Raw genomic sequence first — 25838 nt, 5'->3', positions numbered from 1 at the left:
ATCTCTCCTCCAGCTGAATTCTCACCACTCTCAAGCCTCTAACTCTGGCAATATGCTGCTTCCACAAGCCTTGGATCCCTCCATCCTTCCCCCTTCTTCTCCTTTCCCCTCTTCCCTCTACTAATTCCTGATCTCCCCAAACCATGCCAGTCATCCACCTTCCTTACCCCCAACCCCACTTTCTGTCTATATCTGAATTATATTAGGCTATAGGAGGATTTAATACACACACATATGATAGTTAGGAACACTGGGTGAAAGTTGTTGCTGGCTATGGTTGAAATATTGTTAGTAATACTGATAGATTGTTCTGTTTTCTGCTCAGTTAGATTGATTTTGTTATTCTTTTATACTCAGGAAAACCCACTGAATCATTTAGGATCGCTTTGGTCTCCTTTCTATCTTGTGCCCAGACTATACATGGTCGCCGAATAAAAGAACTGGTCACTTTGTAGACACTGATGAAACAAGCCTAATTTCATATGCTGGCTCCGGAGTATATCTAGTATAACAAATCAGGCTTGGTTCACAACACTCTCACAAACTTTCCAGCTATGAAAGAAAAAGAATTGATCATGAGAGGCCAAACCAAAGATTTCAGTACATCTTTCTTTTTCTCCCCATGATGTGAATTGTTTTACTTAATGGCACTGCGGGGAAGTAACTTGCCTAGCGAGCAAGAGGTTGCTGGTTTGAATCCCCGCTGGTATGTTTCCCAGACTATGGGGAACACCTATCAGGCAGCAGCGATATAGGAAGATGATGAAAGGCATCATCTCATACTGCATGGGAGATGGCAGTTATAAACCCCTCCATGTGGTTTTACCAAACATAGGAACATAGGAAGCTGCCATATATTGAGTCAGACCATAGGTCCAACTCGCTCAGTATTGTCTACACAGACTGGCAGCGGTTTCTCCAAGGTTGCAGGCAGAAATCTCTCTCAGCCCTATCTTGGAGATGCCAGGGAAGGAACTTGGAGCCTAGATGCTCTCCCCAGAGCGGCTCCATCACCTAAGGGGAATATCTTGTAGCGCTCACAATTCTAGTCTCCCTTTCGTATACAACCAGGGTGGCTCCTACTTAGCTTAAGGGGACAAGTCATGCTTGCTACCACAAGAAATACATGGCTCTGTGGTCACCAGGAGTTGACACTGACTTGACAGCACAACTTTGCCTTTACCTAAATGGGTACAGATCAAAGTATTATAATGAAATCTTAATCTGAATGAGATATCCCACAATACTTACTGAAACATCATATTTCCCTCGGTGTGTCTTTGGTCATGGGAATAGCCATACTGTGAATTACAATGAGGGTGAATGATTTATTTCCAGTAAAAAGGGTAAGAAAAGAGAAAAAGACAGTGTTAGGGAAATGTAACAAAATCCTTCAACTGTTCAGCTTTCAAGTCACAAATCAGACAGCATACAGCATATAGCTCTGTTCAACTCAACAGAGAAATGGTACCCAGGCAGCAGATAATGCTTCTATTTATATAGCTTTTGTTTAGGGCTTACATACCATTGTGATATTTAAAGTCTATATGAAATTAAAGAGCACAAAGGGACAGAACAAAGGAGTGTTTTCTTATTTCCATTTCTTTAGGGTGGAAGGCAACTTTGAAATGGATGCATTTTCTTTTACAGACTCTTTAAGACATCTAACAAAGTACAAAGATGTAGAGAAAGATTTAGCAGGTGATAGCACAAAACCTCAAACTAAATGTGACATCAAACATGTCATAGCTTTCCCCATCTTTTTCTTTCTTTCAAAAGATACAAATAAAAAATAGCAGCCCCAGGAAGAGGGCAATTGGATTGGGAGCCTGGAGTGAGTGGAGAGATGTCCCCCACAAGTGGTATCAACTAAAATCACCTTCAGAACTGCAGTTTCAGGGCATATCTAGGGTGAGGCAGGCAGGGCATGTGTCCCGGGCGCCACATGAAGGGAAGTTATTATTTTTATTTAATATTATTTAAAAATTATTATTTTTAAATTGCCTCTGAAAACAAAATGGCCACCACACATGCTCAAAGGGCCTCTGTGAGGCCCTAGGCCATGCCAGGCCTTGCAGAGGCCATTTGATAATGCACAGTGGCCATTTTGTTTTTGGCAGCCATTTAAATTTTTTTTTAAAAAAAAATGGCCACCACAAATGCTCAAATGGTCCCTGCTAGGCCCTAGGCCTTGCCAGGCCTCACAGAGGCCATTTGAGCATGCATGGCAACCTCAAAAATGGCCACCATGCCGATCTTTTTAGGACCGAACAGGCCTGAAAATCATCCAGAGATGGGCTGTGGCAGTGAATTAAGAGGCTGACAGGGGGAGGGGAAACCTTTGCAGAACCCCACACGGCCTTTAGGAAGCCCCCCGAAGGGGATACAGGTTTTAAAATATTAATATAATATAATATAATATAATATAATATAATATAATATAATATAATATAATATAATATAATATAATATAATATAATAAAGTCACTGTACACATATTCAGTTTGGCACTATGTACAGAGAATCAGGGCTTGTGAATACTGAGCTGACGTTTATGAGCTAGGATTGTATTCATTTGCTCTTACTTTGCTTCTTGTGATAAGTGAGTTAAATGTGATGTCTTAAGAATATGGCTATTAATGGTGAGTTTGTCTTTGGATCAGTATGAAATCCTTAGTATTAAGGTCCACTGGGAGTTTCTTGCTCTCTTTCTCTCATTTTAACTGTCTTTCTGAAATACTAGAATATATTCCAAGCAGTGACACAGTTTACTCTGCATATCCTTTAATTATTTTCAGAGTATCTGGGAAAAGTCAGATTCTCCATTTATTTTTAAAACTTATGTAATAGTGATGCTACAATGCATAGTAAAGAATTAGATAGGCACTTCTGTTTAGTTTCCCAAGTACACCTCCACATAGTATTTGGGTATTTCATGAGCCCCAGCATACTGAAATTTGTAGTTTTCCAGCATGTTTTGGTCTGGCTACGTCCACTGCTAAATAGTTTTTGAAATATTAAAAGATTAACGAGCTTGACTTGTATTTTTCAGCTGATATTATGGTAAAGTTATCTGAAAGATGGGTGTCAGATATTTGGACAGGGGGTACAATTTCAGTGCTTGCCCTAGGCACTATTTTCCCTAGATACGCCTCTGGCTATCCAACAGGAAAGGCTCACTGTTATCCATCTCAATCAGGGTCCCTGTGTCTGATCTTTGTTGGTATTTTTCTAATAGGTGAGACGTGCCTTTGTATAATTGTCTGTAGCAATGCTGAACGTCATCTCTCCAAAATATATTTCTTTTACTGTGAAGGCCTGCACTGCACTTCATGGAATCATTTCCAAATTTAAACCAGCTGAGAATTATACTCTTGCACTTCCATTTGCCTGTCCCCTCTGAAATTCACAGCCCATTAGAGTTTTCTGACTAGTCAATAAACAAAAGTTAATAAACAAGGGCTTGTTAACGAAGCCTTGGCATTGTTATTAAACCAAGCCCTTGCATTGTTATCATTACTGCCTAATTAAAATATATATGATTTGGGGACTTTATTGCATCTCATAAAACTTCTTCAGCTGCAAGGTTATGCCAAAATTTCATCTTCAGACTTGTTAATCGTACTTTTCAATGCACAGCTCAACTATAAATTAAACCCAACAAAAACAATGCTTAACTCTATTGCCACTGTCTCCAATTAAGATGAGTCTACTGAGAGTTTCTAAACAAACCAGCCTTGATATTCATAGGAACAACTTTCCTAGTAATCGTATTCTTTTAATTGGAAGTGGTACAATGTGTACAATATGATTCATGTAAAAAGCCATTATCCCCATCCTACACCAAGGAAACTCTGATCTCAGGTGCAGGGATGTTTTTGAGCTTAAAGCAAGGGTTGAACATCCAGCTTGGAACAAGCTTCTGAGGGAAACTTAAGGACATGATCACCCAAGCGCATTTAAGTTCACCTGGCTTGCTTCACAGATTACTGTTTTTACAAGCTTCCCAGAAAACCCCTGAGGAGGGGGGGTGGGTTCTGAGAAAGCTCCAAAATCCCCAAAAGACATGGGAGCTCCTTACAGCTGGATTTCTCAGCCACTGACATGCCAGCCAACCTTTCTTTGCAAAGAGGTGGGGAAACCAACAGCAGTTTTGGTGACAGGAGAGGCATTAGCATGCTCAGGAGTGTCTTGTCCTGTCAGGGTGTATAGGAGTTGCACATTGCCATCCCTCTGTAGACAAGCTGGCAAGACCAAAATTCAGAAGGGTCTGTAAATATGGTATGGATTTCCAAACTGGGTAGTGGCTAGAGTGCTGGACTAGGACTGGGGAGACCCGAGTTCAAATCCCCATTCAGCCATGATTCCTGCTGGGTGACTCTGGGCCAGTCACTTCTCTCTCAGCCTAACCTACTTCACAGGGTTGTTGTGAGGAGAAACCGAAGTATGTAGTACACCGCTCTGGGCTCCTTGGAGGACAAGCGAGATATAAAATGTAAAAATAAATAATAAATAAATAAATATTCCAGCCCCCAACTCTGAAATTTGCCCTCCTCATTAAAGTCCTATAGGTTTGAATGAGGGAATGACGTGTATGCTTAAATTTATTCTAGGAAAATCAATGGGACTATAAAATGCTGACTTTGTCTGCTCTGTGTCTCAAGATTCCATGCACACACAAATCCCATTCAGACATTATCAGGTATGTGCATATACTGTAAGTGTTATGTGCATGTACTTTAGGTGCCTGAATGTGTTTCTGTGGAAATCACTGTTTATGTGTTCATTTAGGAACATAGGAACATAGGAAGCTGCCATATACTGAGTCAGACCATTGGTCTATCTAGCTCAGTATTGTCTTCACAGACTGGCAGTGGCTTCAAGGTTGCAGGCAGGAATCTCTCTCAGCCCTATCTTGGAGAAGCCAGGGAGGGAACTTGAAACCTTCTGCGCTTCCCAGAGCGGCTCCATCCCCTGAGGGGAATATCTTACAGTGCTCACACTTCTAGTCTCCCTTTCATATGCAACCAGGGTGGACCCTGCTTAGCTTAAGGGAACAAGTCATGCTTGCTACCACAAGACCAGCTCTCCTCTCACTTAAAAGGTGAACCTGGCTATTGGACCCCTCAGATGCAGGGTACAGATAGAAAATGTACTGCTGTACATACTGAGAACATAATGTAGGAATAGGGCTACACACACACACACACACACACACACACACAGAGCCTCATATTCCCAACTCTTAGCTGTGCTCTGTCTCCGTCCCCTCCACCCTGCCCAGGAGATACACACACCCCTTATAGATTTTAAATTCTGAAGATTCAGATTGTAATCTATATATATATAATTTGCTAAAACATACCCATGACTAATCCCATGCGTGGCATCTCTTGCAAGATTTCATGAGTGAGGGGAGGGGGAGAGGAAGGTGAGCAGCCAGTGAAAGGAAGCGGCGGCAGCTGCTGGGTGGCTAGATGAAGTTAAGCGGCAGCCAGGCCGGCCACTGAGCAGCAAGAGGAAGCATTGCCAGAGAGAGGAATCAGTGGCCAGGCCAGCCGGCCGGCCAGCCGCCAAGAGGAAGTGGTGGCCAGGGCTGAAGGGAGGGGGGAGAATGGCTGAAGAGATGGGGGGAGACAGGGAGAACTAGGGGTGCAGATGCTCTGCACCAAGTCAGCTAGTAATATAATTATTTGTTCAATCGCAGAAACTCTTGCAGGTTTGAGCAAAATAGTTCAAGCATGCAGCTTCAGCATCACCATGTACTAACGCCAGCAAGGAAAATATCTTTCTTCAGTGTAGCATTAAGAGAATGCTACAGTTGAAAGACTCTTTGATTGTTTGGCTCTGTGCAGTGGTAAATAAGCCGAATTAAAGGCAAACTCTTGTTTAGATTACCTCAACCTTTTGGAAATGACAAAGCCTAAAGCTCATAAGTCAGGGGTTTTGTTACCGTTAATTTCAAAATTATGCATGCTGCTCTTGTCAAAATGTGCTTCTTTACAGAGTGAATTATTGGTTTGGGAAAGAACATGGTACTTAGCACAAAGTAGGAAAACACAAGAGAATTCAGACTTTTCTTCTAGCTATAAATTACATTAGAAAAGAGCCCCCAGCATAAATTTCAGGAACCGATTACCCACTAATTCCTGAAAAGTTGAGTTCAATTATGCATCAGTGTGGATTTGGTCCTTGACTTTCCTTCAGTGATGGGCTAGTTTCTCTCCTTTTCCCCTCCAGCTCACCCTGTGCACCAGCAGAAATATCAGATCAATGCTAATCCAATAACAATATGGGAAAATGGGTATTGGTATTGGGTTGGTATTGACCTATAATCTTTATCAGAAGTCAGCTTGAAGAGAAAATTCTCCAGATTTAGATTTAAAGGACTGCACCTGTGAAATTGGGCCCAGTGGGTTTGCTGGCACAGTGTTGAAAAATGAGTTCGGGGGCCAGCTTAGAATCACTTTTTCTCTAAGCCACTCCTGACTTGAATTTTAAGCACAGAACCCATGAAATTTGGGGTGGGATCAATGTTAGGGATGTGCAAACTGGTTTGATGTCAAACCAGTTCGACATCGAACCAGTTCAGTTCAACAGTTCAGGGTCGAACAAAACCATCCCTTGTTCTGTCTGACCCCAGATCAAGCCGCCCCCCCCCCCCGGCCGTTCTGGGGGAGGGTTCATGAACTTAAAAAAAAAATCACTTAACCCCTCTGGCTTCTCTGAGGCCAGTGGGGGTCCACAGAGGTCCCCCTCCCCACTCAGCCTCCATTATGCAGTAAGTAAATTGCCCCATTTGGGCGTTCTTCGGCCCTTTCTGGGCATTCCCTCTATCACAGTGGTCATTTTGGAGGCCGCCGCACATGCCCAGTCACCTGAGTCATGACCCAGCCATGCAGAGGCCCATCGGGCATGTGCAGCAGCCTCCAACATGGCCACTGCGATGGAGGGAAGGCCCAGAAAGGGCTGAAGAATGCCTGAACTAGGTGATTTACTACATAATGGAGGCCGCTGGGGGGAGGGTAACCTCTGTGGACCCTCCCCATGGCCTCGGAAAAGCCTCCTAGAGGGCGTAAGTAGATTTTTTTTAATGCACGCAACCCCCCCCCCCCCGGACTGGACCGAACCAGGAGGGTTTGATGGGGGGCAAAACTGAACTGGCTCAGCCTGGTTCAGGTCCAGTTTGTACTCAGACTGACCTGGGCCAGCTGGTTTCATGCACACCCCTAATCAATGTAATTCCCCAGCAGGTCCCTACTTGGCCAGTGGATACTTCGTGGTGGGTTAACTTGGCCCCCATGCCCTGATTTCATGGGTGCGGTGCTTAAAAAACAGGTCTGAAGCCAGCTCAGAGAGACTTTATCCCAACCTGGTTTTTAAGGACTGTACCCCCAGAATTGGGGGTGGAAGGGCAACAGTAACCCCTCAAGAAGGGGGGTTCCTCTGTACCCCACCCCTCAATTTTGGGGGTGAAGTTCTGAGGCAGCTTGGAGAGAATGGCCAATGTCACACATAATGTTAAATTGCAGGCTTCCTCTTTCTCATGAAGGGCAGCCATGGCAGCCAATCAGAGGAGAAAGGGAGGAGCTTTCTACCCTCAACTGCAGTCTCAAAACTTCCAGCCTTTGGAAATGTCCAGTGCAAACTTGGACCGCCCAAACCGGGCCAGGTCAATGTCGAGCACAGCTCAAAACGAGCCAGCTCGCACTTCCCTACATGTACAGTTATTCACACAAACACATGTATATGTGTACAAATACCTGTATGTATGTATGCATGTATAACCTAAGGGCTGTACTCTTGTCTTAGGGCCAAGCTAGACATGGTGACATGGAGTGGCCACCACATTATCTCCCTCCCCCCTTGTAATTCATAACACAAGTAACTTGGCATGATATCATCACATTGCAGCTCTCACCCTGGCTTTGGATCATTTACTCAGAGGGCTAGGAAATGCACAGCGACGACAATCCATCACAAGTTATTTATGTTAAATGTTACAAGGAGGTTTTTCAGACAGCAGGTTTTACCACAGGTATACCGCAAGGTTTAACTGCAAGTTTGGGGCATAATGGATACGCCAGTGCAAAAAGAGGGTTTTTTTAAAACTCCGGACATAAATCGGGCTAGGTTCCAATATGGAGGGGGAAACCTGAATCGTATGTGAAGTGCTCTCTGAAATATCACACTGACTTTGGGGTAAATCTGTTCAATATGTGAACGTTCACCCACCCTCCCAAAGTAAAGTTACGGTTAAGTCGCTGTTTGAAAAAGCTCAAGGCAAAGATCAAGTAGGAATATGGAACAGTGACAGATTTTTGTTTTGTAATTTATATTTTGGGTCCTTATTTCCAGAACCAAATTCAAATACTAATTTATAAAGTATAAGAATCATAAGCTACCAAAGGCTACTATACTCAAAACGTTTCTCCCACAAAAGCAGCAATGATACCATATGATCACATGTGTTTCCAAATATAGTGAATTGTTTTAGTGACAAGAATGTAATATTCTGTTCCCATAAAACCGTGTGTGTGTGTGTGTGTGTTTAATTTCAAAAGTCTGCTTTGCAGACATCAAATAGTAGGTTTGCAGACCATGTAATAACGATTTGAATGGCATTTGATGAGCAGGTAATTTTATGATGAGCAGAACAGTCAAACAAAATTGAAACATCTTCCATTCGCTGTAGTCACTGAGTCACATTAGACAAGATAATTATGACCAGCAGAGTACACACCCTTATGTTTCAGGTAGCACTGAAATTGTTATTAAGAAAGGTTTATTCTTTTTTTGGTTATACTTTTGAAATGAATACATTTTTTCATAGAAGTAACAGCGGAATTTAATGTTGGGTTCTTCCACAAGTCATCATTTTGTATCTAACATTAATAAAAATAAAAAATAAAAACTACGTATGTGCTTAATGCAGTGTATAAGGCAGGAACCAGACAATTGTAACTTGAAAGCTCTTAGAAATGTGATTATTAACTTGAGTGAAGTGATGGATGTGTGTATTCCTATTTCTTTGAACAGAAATTGTATTACAGATGCACACCATTTGGCTTGTCACTCCCTGTGCAAAGGGCTTACCTTCTGAGATTATGGCTTCTTCTAACCACAAAAAGGGTGGCAGTATTTTTATGAATGGAAGAATTGTTTGTGTTTATAATCAAGAGTGTATCTAAAGTAAATGTAGTAAATACATACAAAAGTGATGTGCCTTGTGTGAAAGTAAAGTTAAGCTGCTTCATTGTGGAATGCAAAAAAATTCAAAGCATTGGGTGAAACCTGACATTCACTTGGTTGAAACACAGATAGTCCTTTCTCGCGATCCATGAGAAGAGCTTGAAGGGGTGAGGGGAGGAAGCCTCAACACGTTTACCACCCCCGCAGATGATCCTCTCCTTGCTGCTGGGAAGGCGGATCTCCTGCCCAGACGATTGCTAGCTTTCTTTGTGATCATGTCCACATTGTGGAATTCCCTTCCAAGAGAGGCATGCCTTGTCTTACGTCCGCCTTGGTATTTTTTCACCACCAGGTTCAAACATTTCTCTTCTACCACATTTTTATCTCATCTGACTACTATTATGATTCTCTGCTGCTGATTTTATGTTTCCTATCTGCTTCTGCTGCTGATAGTCTGCCCTGTTTTTTATGTACAGGTGGACCTATCTGTGGTTCCTAGTTGGCCGGAAATTACCTCCAAGGTTACAGTTGCCACCAGCACTTTGGTGGTAACTCAGGACTGGGCTTTCTCTGGGCTGCCCCAGGGTTTTGGAATATGCTCTCTGCTGAAATAAGAGTATCTCCTTCTCTGTTTGTTTTCAGGAAGACCTTCAAGACTCTCCTGTTTTTGCAAGCTTTTAATTAGAATTCATTTTAGTAATTTTAATGGTTTTACTAACTGTTTTATATTATTGTTTTATTGTGTCTTATATATTTTAATCTGTATTGCCTTTTAAATATTTAAAATTTGTACACTGCCTAGAGATGTACATATCAGGCAGTATAAAAAGATGATAGATGGATGGATGGATGAATGAATGAATGAATGGGCAGGACACCATTTTCCTGAAAGGAGCCATTTTTGTGGCTCTTCTGTTTAAAAAAAAATCCACAATTTTTCATAGTAAATTGCCAAAATTGGAGAACTTGGGGGACATTGCTGGCCAGATGGATTCTCGCAGAGTATAGTACGGCATTTTATTTATATTATTTCTGCCTTTTCCAGCCTTTCAAAGCACTTTTTGTTAACCTTCAGGAGCCTAACCCCCCAAATTTCCATATCCTTAAGGTCTCGTTATCCGGGGTTCCATTATCCACAGTTATAGCAGAGAACAGAACCCCTACAGATAATGAGGTCCACCTGTATTTCTGATTTTGTATTTCATTTTTGATTGGTTTTACTGTGATTCCGTATGTTGTAAGATGCTGTGAAAATGAAATGGAAAGGTGGGATATGAATATATATAACAAATAATAAGTGTATATATACAGTACGTGGCTTGCAACAGAGATGTAGCTAAAGGGGAAAGGAAAGGACATATCATTCTGGCATAGTTGAGACTATTCCCTTGCAAATAAAATAAAATAAAATAGCCAGCCCTCAACTCCTATACCTATTTCACAGCAAGTGATACATACTTTCAAATCACCTATTAGTGTCATTTAGTTGTGTGAGTCAGCTGTGAGACCGGCTCAGTATGAATCTGAATCAGATTCAAACTCACCTGGCCCAGTCTGGGCTCAGCCGAACCAGGTCCGGTTCAACCATCGATCTGGCTGAGCTGGCTCATGGGCCACTTTGGGAAGTATGCTTGTAAAAGGGAATCTGGCAAGGATTACAAGGGGTTTTCCCAAGGGGTGGTGGGAGAAAGGCTTCTTTTTACCCTTAGAAATCAGCTGCCGAGGGATGGCAGAGAGTGGGGGGGGGGATCCTCCAACTCCCCCTCCCCAACTGGCCGCCCAAATGACAAGCTGGGCTGGCTGCCATTTCATGAACCGCCTGAACTGTACCAGCCCGATGTCGAGTCCAGCTCGAAGCGAGCCAGCTCGCACATCCCTCACCGTGGGTACAAAGAGTTGTTCCACATACAATGAAGCTTCTTTAGCCACTATTATTTCACTTCTACATATGATCCTTATTAAGGAGGAGAGGAGCAAATGGATCCACAATGTAGTGGACCAGGATGATGTGGAAAACATGGTACTATGGCTGGATCAGAGGAAGTCAGATTATGATATGACTGATAAGTAGCCTTTTTTTGCCATTGCTGCTGCTCATCCAGACTGATAGTATCCGTTTGGTTGGCTGGTTAACAACCAATTCATGAACTGCTAGCTTATTTTTTTTAATATGGTTTTTGCTTTCCTAGATTAATGTTCTTATTTTGTTCTTTTACTTGGTCCATAGAAGTCATCCAGTCTCAAGAACAATGCAAGTTACAGGTCTACTTTCAAAAGAATCTGTAGTCTTTCAATGGCAACGCAGAAAAACAATCCAAATCCAACGCAGAAAAACAATCCAAGCAAACTGATAATGTTATTTCGAATATCTTTTTCAAGCATTCATAAAAGTTCATATAAAGGTAAAGTGTGCTGTGTTGTGCCATCGAGCCAGTGTCAACTCCTGGCAACCACAGAGCCCTGTGGTTTTCTTTGGTGGAATACAGGAGGGGTTTACCATTGCCTCCTCCCATGCAGTGTGTGATGATGCCTTTCAGCATCTTCCTATATCGCTGCTGCCCAATATAGGTGTTTCTCTTACAAAATTATCAATAAGATCTTCAGAACTTTAATGCTGTGGAATAAATCTTTTTCATGGGAGACCGCAGGTCTTCTCCTATAATGCGAGAATACTTTTCAAAGGTTTCTGAGAGAGTCTTATTGTTATTTTTGGAATAATATATTTTGAAAGAATATATGAACTTTTATGACACTTGGAAAAGATATTCGAAACAGCATTATTATCGAGGTGCTGTTGTTTGCACAGTTAGTTCTTTTATTTGATGGACTATACTGTTCTCTTGTTCAATTCTTTGTTGTTGGATGCATTTTATGTTTTGCCAGCAAATTTGCCTTACATGCTTTATTTATATCACCATATCTATCTATCTAGCTAGCTAGCTAGCTAGCTATCATATTTCTATACCGCCTAATATATACATTTCTAGGTGGTGTACAAAACTTAAAATATTTAAAAGTTACAAATTAAAATACATGACAATAAAAACAGAATAAAATAGATATTAAAACAAGGTTTTAAAATTATTAAAATTAATTTTAATTAAAAGCCTGAAAAAACAGGAGAGTCTTGAGGTTCTTCCTGAAAACAAACAGAGAAGGAGATGCTCTTATTTCATTAGGGAGCATACTCCAAAGCCCTGGGGCAGCCACAGAGAAAGCCCGGTCATGGGTCACTACCAAACAAGCTGGTGGCATCAGTAACTGGCCCTCTCCAGTTATGGATATTTAGATGATTACTCAATTTTCAATATTGTGTGTGTGTGTCTGTGTGTGAGAGATAACATGCTGAGACTTAAACCAGATAAGACAGAGGTACTCATTGTGCAGGGTCAGAACTCGGGAGACGATTTTGATCTGCATGTTCTAGATAGGGTCACACTTCCCCAGAAGGAATAGGTACACAGTCTGGGGGTGCTTCTAGATCCGAGCCTCTCCCTGGTGTCCCAGGTTGAGGCAGTGGCCAGAGATGCCTTCTATCAGCTTCGGTTGATATGCCAGCTGAGTCCGTTTCTTGAGATAAATGAGCTCAGAACAGTGGTACATATGTGGGTAACCTCCAGACTGGATTACTGCAATGTGCTCTATGTGGGGCTGCCTTTGTATGTAGTCTAGAAAATACAGCTAGTTCAGAATGCAGCCAGGTTGGTCTCTGGGTCATCTCGGAGATATTATATTACTCCCGTATTGAAAAAGTTACACCGGCTGCCAATATGTTTCTGGGCAAAATACAAGGTGCTGGTTGTTACCTATAAAGCCCTAAACAGCTTGGGCCATGGGTATTTAAGAGAACATCGTCTTTGTCATGATCCCCACCGCCCACTGAGATCTTCAGGAGAGGTCCGTCTGCAGTTGCCACCGGCTCATCTGGACAGGCCTTCAGAGACAGGCCTTCTCCGCTGCTGCCCTGAAGTTTTGGAATGCGTTCCCTACTGAAATAAGACCCTCTCCATCCCCAACAATTTTTTAAAAATCTTCAAAGACATATCTGTTCATCCAGGCTTTTAATTAAATACTCTTTTAATAGTTTTAATATTGTTTTAAAATATTGTTTAAATTTTTTTAAATTGTTCTCTTTTAATTTTCTGCTGTCATTTATTATTACTAATATTTTAATTTTTGTTATTTATTGTGTTAGCTAATGTTTTAATTTTTTGTTGTCATTTATTTTGTTCTGTTGTAAACTGCCCAGAGACGTTCATTTTGGGTGGTATAAAAGTATGTTAAATAAAATAAATAAATAAATATACACACACTATATTTAAGTGGTGGGTGTATCGGATCCAGTTCGGACTCAAACCGAACTAGGCCAGCCAGTTTCATGAACACCCCTAGTCAGAACTAGGGATATGCATGGAACTGGTTCAGAGGCGCTTTATGGGTCTCTAAACGAGTTCAAATGACCAGCGGTCCAGCGAGTGAGCGCAAAATGGACACACGTGTGCCCAGCGTGTGAATGCATGCCAGTATTTCCGGGTACTTCCAGACAAGGAGGACGCTGGGGTGGCAGGGAGGTACGCTGCCACCCCGATGGACACTTTTTAAATAGAGTACTGGTGGGCAAAATGTGGTGGGAGGGGTAAGGGTATCCCTCCCCCTCCCTTACAAGTATGCCCCCCCTTTGAGCCTCCCCCTGCCAGTCCCGTGCACAACCCTAGTCAGAACCATATCTGTATGTGCAGCCCTCACATAGAATCACCAGTTCTTACAAATGATCTATCTGCATGAGCATTACTTGGCCACAGGCTCCCACATGTTCCTGAGTGTATGCATGGGGTTCACCTTAAATATAAGCCAGTCTATAATTTGTGAAGATCCTTAATTCCATGAAATGAAATTGAGGGAGGCAAAAGGTAGAAAAATACCAAACAAAATCCCAGATCAGCAGTTTTTCCTCTAAATATGCACCACTTCAATCCAAACTAATGGATCTTGAACCATGGTGATTGGGCAGTGGGGATTCCATATGCAGATTGGGGGAAGAAGCTTGTGATTGTTAAGGTCAGTTGAAATGTAACTGTTACTGGTCAGAAGTTGTTCTTGATTGTAGAGGAGGTGAATTTATCTATATAAAAGGATAGTAGCCAGGGGTCTGCAAAGAGAGGGCTTGTGAGGGAGGAAAGAGCCCCTTAAGGAGAAGGAGCCCACTATTATGTGAAGGAGGCCGGTTATGTGATGAGGAAACAAGATGAACAAGATCTCTTAACTCGGGAAGGGGGGAGGGAGGGGGGAAAGACAGACAGGAAGAGCGAGTGGAGGAGAGAGAAAGAGAGAGAAAGAAGGAAGGGGAAGAGAGAAAGAAGGAAGGGGGAGGGATGGGCCCGAGCCTGTCAGCAGCCTGAGGGCAATGAGCGGCCATGGTGGCATCTATTGGCAGCAAGGAAGGGCCCAGTCAACCACTGCTACTATTTGGGGCTACTGAGGCCATTGGAGGAGGCAGGCAGGCAGGCAGGCAGTCAAGGGATGGGCCCAGGCCTTTCAGTGGCCTGAGAGGAACAAGCGGCCATGGTGGTGGCAGCAGTGAGGAGGGGCCTGGTCAACCACTGCTGCTGCTGTTCCTGTGGGGAAGAGCAGGAGAGGGGCTTTGGTGAGGGTGGGGAGGTCTCTGGGGATAGGGGGCTGCAGCTTGGCCAATAGGTGCCAGCAAAGCTGCAGCTGTGACCAAGAGGGGTGAGAGGGATGGAGTAAAGGGATGGAGGAGTGACCAAGAGGGGTGAGAGGGATGGAAGCAATGGGATGGAGAAAGAGGAGCAGGAGTGGAGAGATCTCTGAGGTGAGGGGGCCTGTGGCAGGGGGTGAGGGGAGCAATCAAGTACTAGCGCGCAGATGCTCTGTGAGGGTTAAAGTACATATTAATTAATTAGGACATCTGTTGAAGCAAGATCCCAGTGTAGGGGTCCTCTACAGATGTTCTACTGAACCAGGGGGATAGACAATTTGACAAGTTCGGGGGGGGGCATAAATGTCCCTGCCTGGGCCCCTAAGGGAGGGGGCACTGACTGAGTGACAGCTTGCTCTTTGCTCTCCTGCTTGCACCTCTCTGACAAAAAGGTGGAGCGGGCAGGGTCCCACCTTCACTTTTTGTCTCGTGGCCCACTTCAACCTTAACACATCTCTTCTCACAAATCCTGGACTGTGACTGTGACTGTAACTTCTCAGAACTTCTTTGTCAGCCCATAAATGTTCTATTATTAAGAAATTGAACTTGTGAGATATTTATTTATTTGTTTGTTTATTTATTTATTTATTTATTTATTCAAAATATTTTTACCCTGCCCCTCCAGTACACTACTGCTCAGGGTGGCTCACAACAATAAAATAGATGCAATCCTCTATAATAAAAGGCTTGATGTCCGTCCGTGTCGGCCAGGCGTGTGTCCATCCCTCCCTCGGCGGTTCTGGGCATGCGCAGAGCGCATGCCCAGAACACATCGATGGAGACACGACCGCCGGGCCCAAGGAGAAGCGGCCGCCGGGCCCGAGGAGAAGCGGCCGCCATGAAGCTGGGCAGGGGGAAGAGGCGGCGGGGGAAGCCGGTCGAGGTGGTGGCGGAGCCGCCGCCGAGGCCTGACACCGCTGCCGAAGCCGGGCGGGGGGAGACTTTGGGGCCCTTGCCCGGCCGGGGAGACCGGCCGCGGCATGGTGGCAGGCGGTGGGAGGGGGAATGGCAGCGGGGGGCCTGGAGCGCTTACTAGCGCCCGTTATTTAATGGGCCGAAAATCACTTGTATACAATAAAAGTAATAAAATCAACCAAATTAAGTAAACAAGTTAAAATTCAGGTTAAAAGCGACAATCAGTATTAAGTTTCAAATTAAAAGTTTTTTTAAAAGCTAAAAATTGAGAATTATAAAAACTAAAAACTAAAGATAATACTATAAGATATTGAGGCTGTTCTCACAATTATTATTATTATTAATTCGATTTCTATACTGCCCTTCCAAAAATGGCTCACAAGCAGCCAAGACCATGTTTAACCATGTTTACTTGACTGTGTGCCAGTGCCAGATGCTTTTAGAAGCACTGATGGGTGCCCACCCATTCCTGGGGGGATCCCCACATGATGAGGATCCTCCCATTGGTGGGGGGATCCCCACACACTTGTGCAGTAGTAGTAGTAGTAGTACTTTATTACGGCCAATGGCCACTCAATACAACATAAACACACACACAACACTACACGACACTTCAGAAACATCAAAAGAAACTGCAATAAAAACAGTACAGTAAAAATATCATACATAAAATTTTTGTCTAGATAAAATCAGTTCACCCTCCTACTATACTATGCCCGCATCTAAACTCTCAACATGTCTTCTGCAGAGTTTACTTGCAATACAAAGAAACTTGGCTACTTTTGTCGAGATGAAATCATCCAAGTCTGCAAGTAAAAACTCCACCTTCTCCTCCTGACCTGAGGTCAATCTACGACCTCTTAAAAGGGGGGAAATTAATTCTGTTCTTAGCTCTTTATAGAAACAACAATTCAACAACACATGTTCGGTGGATTCAACCTCTCCTGCATGGCACGGGCACAATCTCTGGGGATAAGGGATTTTCAGAAATTGCCCCTCCAGGACGGCTGAAGGAAGGGCATTGAACCTGGCCGCAGTCATTGCTCTACGGTGTTCAATGAAGGATAGCTTTATCAAGTATTGAGCCGGGAGCCGACTATCAGTTTGAACCCCCATAAAAACCCCAGGTCTTATTTTGCTAACATCCTCCTGCCTGGCAATGTCCATTATCCGTTGGTTTATGGCGTTTGAGGCCTTCTCGAGGCCCATCTGTCTTATCACCAAAGATGAAAAACCCAACCTACTTAATCTGTTGTCAATGGCCCGTTTCCATTGGGTCTTAAAAGAATCTTCTAGGACTAATGGGGAAGCCCATCAGGGCAGAAAAACAACTTGAGCAAAAAACTGAACATAGCCTTCCAGATTCTAGCCTCAACAGTGGGCCAACCCACTTCCAGTCTAAGGCATGCATTGGGGACAGGCCAAGCAACCCTCAGTATACCCCTCAGAAATTTGGTATGAACAATTTCTATCCTCTGGAAGTTAGTGTAAGCGCCCATCTGCGCACCCACCATAAGAAAAGCCAAAACTTTGGCTTTGAAAAGCTCAAGGACCACCTGTACCGATTGGGCACGTTTTCTAATATGTAGAGATTGAATTGCCGAGGCGACTCTTTGGGCGTTGAGACTTACATAATCCCTGTGGGCAGCAAAGCTCTTATTTGCCTGCAGAACCCATCCTAAGTAGTTAAATTGCCTCACTTGCTCCAATTTATGGCCATTTAAGGACCAGGCACAGTTTCTAGGTCTATTTGAGAAAACCATAATTTTGGTTTTGTCATAATTTATGGCTAGCTCCTGGGTTGTGCAAAAATCTGCCAATGCCCGTAGCGCTCTTTTAAGACCAATTTGAGTTCTTGAAACTAGTGCGGCATCATCTGCATAAAGTAAAACATTGACATGCCTGCCAGCTAATTTAGGCGGATGGAACTCTGGTTTCTTCATGTGAGTGACTAAGGAGTTTATATAAAAATTAAAAAGCATAGGGGCCAAAATGCACCCTTGCCGAACCCCCCGTCTCGTGCTGATCGGCCTAGTCACCTGTCCTCTGTTGTTAAGCCGGACCCTTAGTGAGGTATCATAATGGAGTTTAAATATCAGGTAAAGCAGTCTCCTGTCTATGGATGTTGCAGCAAGTTTCTCCCATAACCTACCTCTCGGGACCGAATCAAATGCAAACTTTAAGTCCACAAATGCTGTATATAATGCATCTGGGGCCTTCCCCGAATATTTTTCTGCCAGATGTTGTAGCACAACTATCGAGTCGATAATCGACCTTCCCGCCCTAAAGCCATTTTGTTCCTAGGCAAGGATCTGGTTGCTGTCAAGCCACTCCATGAAGCGAACAAGCAGATGCCTGGCATATAATTTGCCTATAAAACTTTAAAAGCTGATGAGGCGGAAGTTCCCTGGTTGGTCCCTTTGACCTTTCTTATATATTGGAACAATAATCGCCAACCCCCAATCTTTGGGGATCTGGGCTGTCCGATCGATGTGAGAAAAGAGGGCTGCCAATATCGGGGCCCACCACTCCAAGTTGTTCCTAATACACTCCACCAAAATGTAATCTGGCCCAGGGGCCTTGCCCACTTTAAATTGATTTACCAGCGATGCTATATCAGAGCATGAGACCAGCGGCCAGACTGGAGAGTCCTCCAGATTTAGCAGCATTACAGGGGAAGGCCGCTCATCCGAGCCATACAGTCTGGTGAAATGGTCTTCCCATACAGCTGCTGGAATTTGAGGTTCGACTCTAGATATTCCCCTTCCCAAAAATTTGGAAATCAAACACCAAAAATAAGAGTGGTTTTTTTGTTGGGCGGCAAAGATCAACTGCTGCCAGTCCCCTCTATCTGCCTCAAGTTTTTTAGCTCTGATAAGTTTTTTATATGCCCTCTTCAGAAGTAATAAATTGGTAGCATGAGTTGGATCAGATGACTCACGGTATCTATTGTATTCATTAACCAAGACCCTTTTCAGCTTTCTACACTCATCATCAAACCAGACTCTCGAAGAGGGAGGACCCCTCCTCTTGTGGGCTCCTTGCTGAACACACAAGGTAGGCCGGAGTAACTCAATTAGTCCTTGGTAGGCATCTATACATTCCCTAGGTTCCTCGCCCGTCAATATTAGGTTCCTCACTATCAGAAGGGAGGCATCAGGAAATTTAATCTGGAATTCCGAGAGATATGGCTCAAGACGTAACCAAGTCTGGTTGACATAGGCTTTCTGGCGTCTCGGGGGTAGATATATATTAACCACTATAAGGGATAGGTTACCCAGTTGAATATAAACGGCCATAGCAATGGAATCCAGAGATACAATTTCCCTAGCCTGCGCCCTAAGTGATATCGACACAAACACTGCAAGGCCACCAGCTGGTCTCCCCTTTCTCTCGCTCCCACCCCGCCCCAAGATGCCTGGACCATATATACATGAAATCCCTCCAGGAACACATCTTCCACCATCCATGTCTCTTGGCATATAAGGATGTCTATTTTGGAAACATAGTCAATAAATGATGGATCAGCCAACTTGGCCTTAAGGCCCGCCACGTTCCACGAGATGATCTTCAAAACGTTTAGGTTTCTCTGGGGCAGTTATTTGGCAGATACAACGATAGAGATCTCCTGGGGAGTACAAGTTGGAGGATCTGTGTCTTCTGTGGGATCCGTCCCGGGGCCCTCGCTCAAGGGAAAAGTACACAAGGGTTCCAACTCTAAAGGAACAACTGTCTCAATTGAGGGCCATTGGCATCTCTTGTCAGATGCTGGCACTCCATCCTCGGAATCGATAACAATGACTGCCTTCTCCTCTTGATGTGGCACCATACTAATGCCACCTGGGCTCTGCTTGCTCTCACAGCTAACCTCAGGAGGGAGGACAATGTCCATACTACCAGAATCCTCTTCACCGTCTTCCATCTTATTGGAGACATCCTCCCGAGTAAGGGGAGGGTGAGCAGCTACTGGTGTAGAGGGTAAAGCATCATGAGCTGGAAATAAACCTGGGAGGTGGGTCTTTACGCTTGATATGGAGGGAATTGAGGCAAGAGGGTCTAGAAGAGTCAAGATCGAATCAAAGTGAGGATCAAACGAGAGACCGGCGAGGGTATCAGATGAAATTTGGCCGGCTTCTTGTAAGGCCATAGTAGCTTGCTTCACAAGGTTGGGGTCCTTCAGCAGCTCAGAAGGAGGCTGAGAGCTCATTTGAATACATCCCCCATTAAAGTGCTCAGGGTTGTTATTTGCTTTCTCAGGCATCTCAAGTGTTAAGGTGAGAAGGGAGGACTCATTGCTCTCATAAAATTATAAGGTCATCAGCAAGAGTTGTAAGAGTATCATGGAGATTCCTAAGGGAATTTGTTAAGGGAGTCAGGCAATGCTGTGTATCCACAGCTTTGGCTTTAGAGGGCTCCTGATGGATAGGAATATTTAGAGCCTCTGATTGCAGAAAGGGCTTTGAAACGCTGGGTGAATCTTTACTGGAGAAGTGACCTTGACACTTAGTCCCATTATTTATTTATTATTTATTTTTATTTTTACATTTCTATACCGCCTTCCGTTAAAAGAAAACCCCAAGGCAGTTGTTTCCATTTGTTTGGAGTGTTTTCCTTATGGGTTGAGATAAGGGCTTTGGAGAATGCCTTTTAACAGGCTGTGTTTTAAGCCTCTTCACAGCCAGGGGCAGCACATTGGAAGTTTCAAAACATCTCAAAGGTCTTATGCCGAACTGGTTCAAGCAACTCTGAATGCGAAGGAGCAGATTCGGCAGCCAAGATGATTTACAAATAAGCATCAATCTTTGGCAGCTGTTTATCTTGGGCAGAAAATAGGAGGAAACAGATTGAACATTCTGCCTGGTTAATGTGCAGTGCATTGTGGAATTTCCAATGCATCCTGGTCCCCACACCTCCACATTACCAGAGCTGATCTGAGTGCCCAGCACAAACTGGACGATCATCTGCAGGGGAGGTAAGCTTCCCAAGGCTTCCTCCCCACCGCCCACTTAATTATGAGAAAGGCCCTATTATGTAACACTGATAGATTGTTGTTGTTACTGCTGCTGTTGCTATTCTTGATCTCATCCTTTCAAAAGAATTCCCAACAACTGGGTATAATAAATAGAGATTACAGTAAATTTCTCGCTTTCAATATCTCCATTACACACTTCCATTGCAATTTTGTGGTTCCAAGCATAAGCTATGAATGGAAAGTGCCACTTAAAATCCCAGCTTCCACTTAAAATCCCAGCTTAAGTATGAACTACTGGCTGACCCTGGGCAAGTTGCGTGTGCTCCCCCGCCCAGCTATGATTTGAATGGGGTGTGGCAGGGTTTAAGGGGAGCAATCAAGTACTAGTGCACAGATGCTCTGTGAGGGTTGAGCTAATTCTACATTATAAGACTGGTTTACAATGTTTCAGTCCCCTCACTTGAGATGTTGTTTCTTCCTCCCAAAAGAGGCTAGAATATTTTATTGCTTGATTAGGATGTTCCTTCCCTGAGATCTCAGGGCTTGTAGGCTAGGAAGTAATTCATGCTGCTTTTGTTCCTCTTTTCATGCGTGTTCTGGGCCAATAATGTGTCTTGCTCTTGATTTCTTCAGTGTTGTGTTCCCAGCAGTATTCTGGCACTTAACTATGAAATACAATAGTGTCATTTCCCTTTGGTCCCCACATCTCCTGCTTTGGGAAAGAGACAAATTCCTTCATTCTATAGTTTGTACATCAGCAGTCTCTTCCTCTCAGATATCCAATATTAAAGAGAAACAACCTTTGACATTTACCTTTCTGAGATAGGCCTATATTTATTGAAAAGTCTCTCAAGACTTGTTTGTCAAAAGTAAGGCTGTTAAAAAATAACAAATTAAGACAAAAGTGCTAGCAAGGAAAAGCCCAGCTGAATAACAAAGTCGTGATTTTGTATTAAAAGTGAGTTAAGGACAGCAGCACCTTTTTAAGGCAGTTGGCAAAGCTACACTTCTGATTAGACTGGCAGAATGTATCTGCAAAAATGCCCTGAGAGTCCTGGGAAGTGGATGTTAAGGGGCGGGGTGTGGGGGGCTATCTATGGCACACAGACATTTTTGTTTGAACAGAAAAGCATTTTGACCATTTGACCATGAAAGATCCGATCACACCATGAGGGGAATTCTAATATTTTTTTTAAGTTTCACCTATAAACATCTTCACCAGAAAGCCTATTCAAAACAAATTATGATGTATCTTTGAAACACTAAGCCCTATTCTCGCAAATATATAAGAGGAGTGAAAGCATGAAGTAGGGCAGCAGTGGGTGGGGAGCTGGAAAAGAGTAAAATGCTATGCCCCAATCTATGCATATTGCCCTGAATGCCTACATGGAATCAATGATATGAACATGCCACTATATATCATAGAACTCTCTCCATATAGCTGAGAATCAGGGAAAAATAAGATGGTGCAGCAGGGAAATGACTTGACTAGCAACCCAGAGGTTGAAGGTTCGAATCCCCACTGGTATGTTTCCCAGACTATGGGAAACACCTACATCAGGCAACAGCAATATAGGAAGATGCTGAAAGGCATCATCTCATACTGCACGGAAGATGGTAATGGTCAACCCCTCCTGTATTCTACCAAAGACAACCACAAGGCTCTGTGCTCGCTAGGAGTCGACACTGACTCGACAGCACATTTTACTATACAGTTCAAGTGCACATACATGTATCTCCCCTAAATTAGGAATTATAACTATACATGTCACATTTCAGGTTAAAAATCACAGTTCAGAGAAATGTCCCTATAACTGGATCCAAGATGCATGGAACATTGGGGTGTCAGTCTCACTTTGGATACCCCTGATTTAGTGTGGTTTAATAATCTGAAAGCACTTGGAAAGCTCAAGAGAGAGTCTTCCAATAAGAGGATAAATTAAATCTTCCATGCTTAGGTTGGATAAGTGGGTTAAAAATGACAACTCTTATTCCAAAGTTTTTAGTCTTCTTTCAAATAGCACCTATATGTGTGTACACCCAGAGGGCTTCCAAAACCTGCCAAGTTATGCAAAATTACTTGGCTTAGTAAAATGCTGAGATCCAAAAAAAATGTTCTTAGCAGAGAAAGAACATCTGGTAGTCTGTTCCCTTCCAATCTGAGTTGTTTTTATATTGCACATCAGCTGAGAAGTGTATTGTTGTTTTACAGTAGTACACTGCCAGATAAACAGTGGATGGATTTTGAGTAGATGTACTCCAGAGGAAGCTCATTTGAGAATTTATCACAGGTCAAAAAACCTATAGGCCTCAACTTGATAATAATATACCCTTCTGGGAGGTCTTTAAGAATTTAGGATGTATGGATAAGAAGAATGTGAGTGTCACCTGTATCTTCCACCTGTCCTTTTGTTCAGTATCCCCTCTATGCCTGGCAGACAGGAGTGCTTCAAGGACTGAGTGCCAAACTGCATGTTACATTCAGCACATGCTAAATGCCAACATGCTGGGTTGCTTTGTTTTTTAACTAAATAGCAGCCAGATCTGGGGAGCTCTGCAGATCATTACCACAGTATGGGAAAGTCACAGTATCCATCACAGTCCCAATCCAGATTGGGAACTCATGTGCCTGCTAAATGCCTCAAAATTCTGGGAAGCTCCCATTGGTATCAATAAGATCTTCCTTTCTAAGGAACTTGCAGCTGAGCAGGGCCAATCCAGCTCAGGACCATACCTAGAGCAAAGGGTTAAAGCTTCCCCCTCCCCACGCTGCAGTCCCAAATCATAGGGAACAATTTGGCTGCAACATAAGGAGGCTGTTTAGACCTTATTTAAAGAAACCTGCACTGGATCCCTCCGAGTTAGCTAATTACAGACCTGTTTTCAATCTTACATGGTTGTACAAGGTGATTTTGTGAGGTAGTGGCCTCTTAGCTCCAGTCAATTTTAGAAGATACAGTGGAGGAAGACTGGATGCAAGTCTAATCGGGCACAACACAGAGCACAATTAAAGACCTATGCTCTGGCAGTACGGGTGGCAAAGAAGCAGTTCTTTTCTGCCCGCATTGCTTCTGCGAATTCACATCCAGCTGAGTTGTCTAGGGTTCTGAGGGGACTAGTATGTACCCCCTCCCCCTTAAATTTAAACTTGGAACCATCAGTCACTCGCTGTGATGTCTTTAACAACTTTTTTGCAGATAAAATCTCTCAGATTTGGGTCGAGCTGGATTCCACAGTTACTGCAGAGTCTACTGTGGAGGTGTCCAGCAATTCCTTTTATGGGATTAGATTGGATCACTTTCAGTTTGTGACTCCTGAGGAAGTGGACAAATTGCTTCGGACTGTGCGCCCTACAACCTGTTTTTTGGCCCTTGCCCAACTTGGCTTAGCACATCAGATAATCATATTATCAGAGAGGGTCTGGTTAATATTATAAATGCTTCTCTGAGGGAGGGCAGGATGCCCCCTTGTCTTAAGGAGGCTATTTATTAGATCATTCTTGAAGAAAGCTATACTGGATCCATTAGAGTTAGCTAATTACAGACCTGTTTCTAATCTTCTATGGTTGGGCAAGGTGGTTGAGCGGGTGGTGGCCTCTCAGCTCCAGGCAGTTTTGGATGATGCAGCTTATCTAGACCCATTTCAAACTGGCTTTTGTGGGGGCTATGGGGTCCAGACTGCCTTGGTCGGCCTGATGGATGATCCCCAACTGATTATTGACAGAGGGAGTGTGACTCTGCTTGTCCTTTTGGATCTCTCTGCAACTTTTGATACCACTGACCATGGTATCCTTCTGGACCGCCGGGGGGGAGGTGGGATTGGGTGGCACTGTCTTAAGTACTTCTGCTCCTACCTCTCTGGCAGATTCCAGATGGTGTCACTTGGAGACTGTTGTTCCACTAAGCGAGAACTGAAGTGTAGAGTCCCACAAGGCTCCATACTGTCTCCAGTGCTCTTTAATATCTACATGAAACCGCTGGGAGAGATCATCAGGGGATTTAGTGCTGGGTGTTACCAATATGCTGATGACACCCAGATTTACTTTTCCATGCCAAACTTATCAGGAAATGGCATATCTTCCCTAAATGCCTGCCTGGAGGCAGTAATGGGCTAGATGACAGATAACAAACTGAAGCTGAATCCAAACAAGACGTAGGTACTGACTGTGTGGAGGCAGAACCTGAGAGATGGTTTAGATCTATCTGTTCTGGATGGGGTTACACTCCTCCTGAAAGATCAGGTATGTAGCTTGGGAGTGCTCCTGGACCCAAAGCTTTCCCTGGTTTCTCAGGTGGAGGCGGTGGACAGGAGCACTTTTTATCAGCTGCAGTTGATACATCAGCTACATCCATTTCTAGAGGGAAATGACCTTAAAACAGTGGTACATATGCTGGTAGCGTCCAGGCTTTACTACTATAATGTCCAGAAACTACAATTGGCACAGAATGCGGCAGCCAGGTTCGTTTCTGGGACAACACCAAGGGACCACATAACACCAGTTCTAAAAGGCCTTAATGGGTTGGGTCCAGGATATTTGGGAGAGTGCCTCTTTTGTCATAATCCCTGCCACCTCTTACGATCTTCTGGAGAGGTCTGGGTATGGTTGCCACTGGCTCATTTGGTGGCAAACCGGGACTGGACTTTTTCTATGCTTATTTGGAATAAACTTCCTGCTGAAAAAAGAGCATCTCCTTCTCTGTTTGTTTTCAGGAAGAACCTCAAAACCCTCCTGTTCTCTCGGGCTTTTAATTTTAATAGTTTTTAAAAACTTGTTTTAATAATTTTTTCTATTGTCTTTATTGTTATGTATTTTAATTTGTGACTTTTAAATATTTTAAATTTTGTACACAGCCTAGAGATATACATATCAGGCGATATTAAAATATGATAAATGCATAAATAAATAAATAATCTAGACCCATTTCAAACTAGCTTTCGAGCATGCTATGGGGTTGAGACTAACTTGGTCAGTCCGATGGATGATCTCCAATTGGCTACGGACAGAGGGAATGTGAGTGATTGCTCTTTTGTAAGTCTTGGCAG

This window comes from Hemicordylus capensis, chromosome 1 (assembly GCF_027244095.1).
Source record: "Hemicordylus capensis ecotype Gifberg chromosome 1, rHemCap1.1.pri, whole genome shotgun sequence".
In the NCBI taxonomy this organism is placed as follows: domain Eukaryota; kingdom Metazoa; phylum Chordata; class Lepidosauria; order Squamata; family Cordylidae; genus Hemicordylus; species Hemicordylus capensis.
This window is presented reverse-complemented; position numbering follows the sequence as displayed.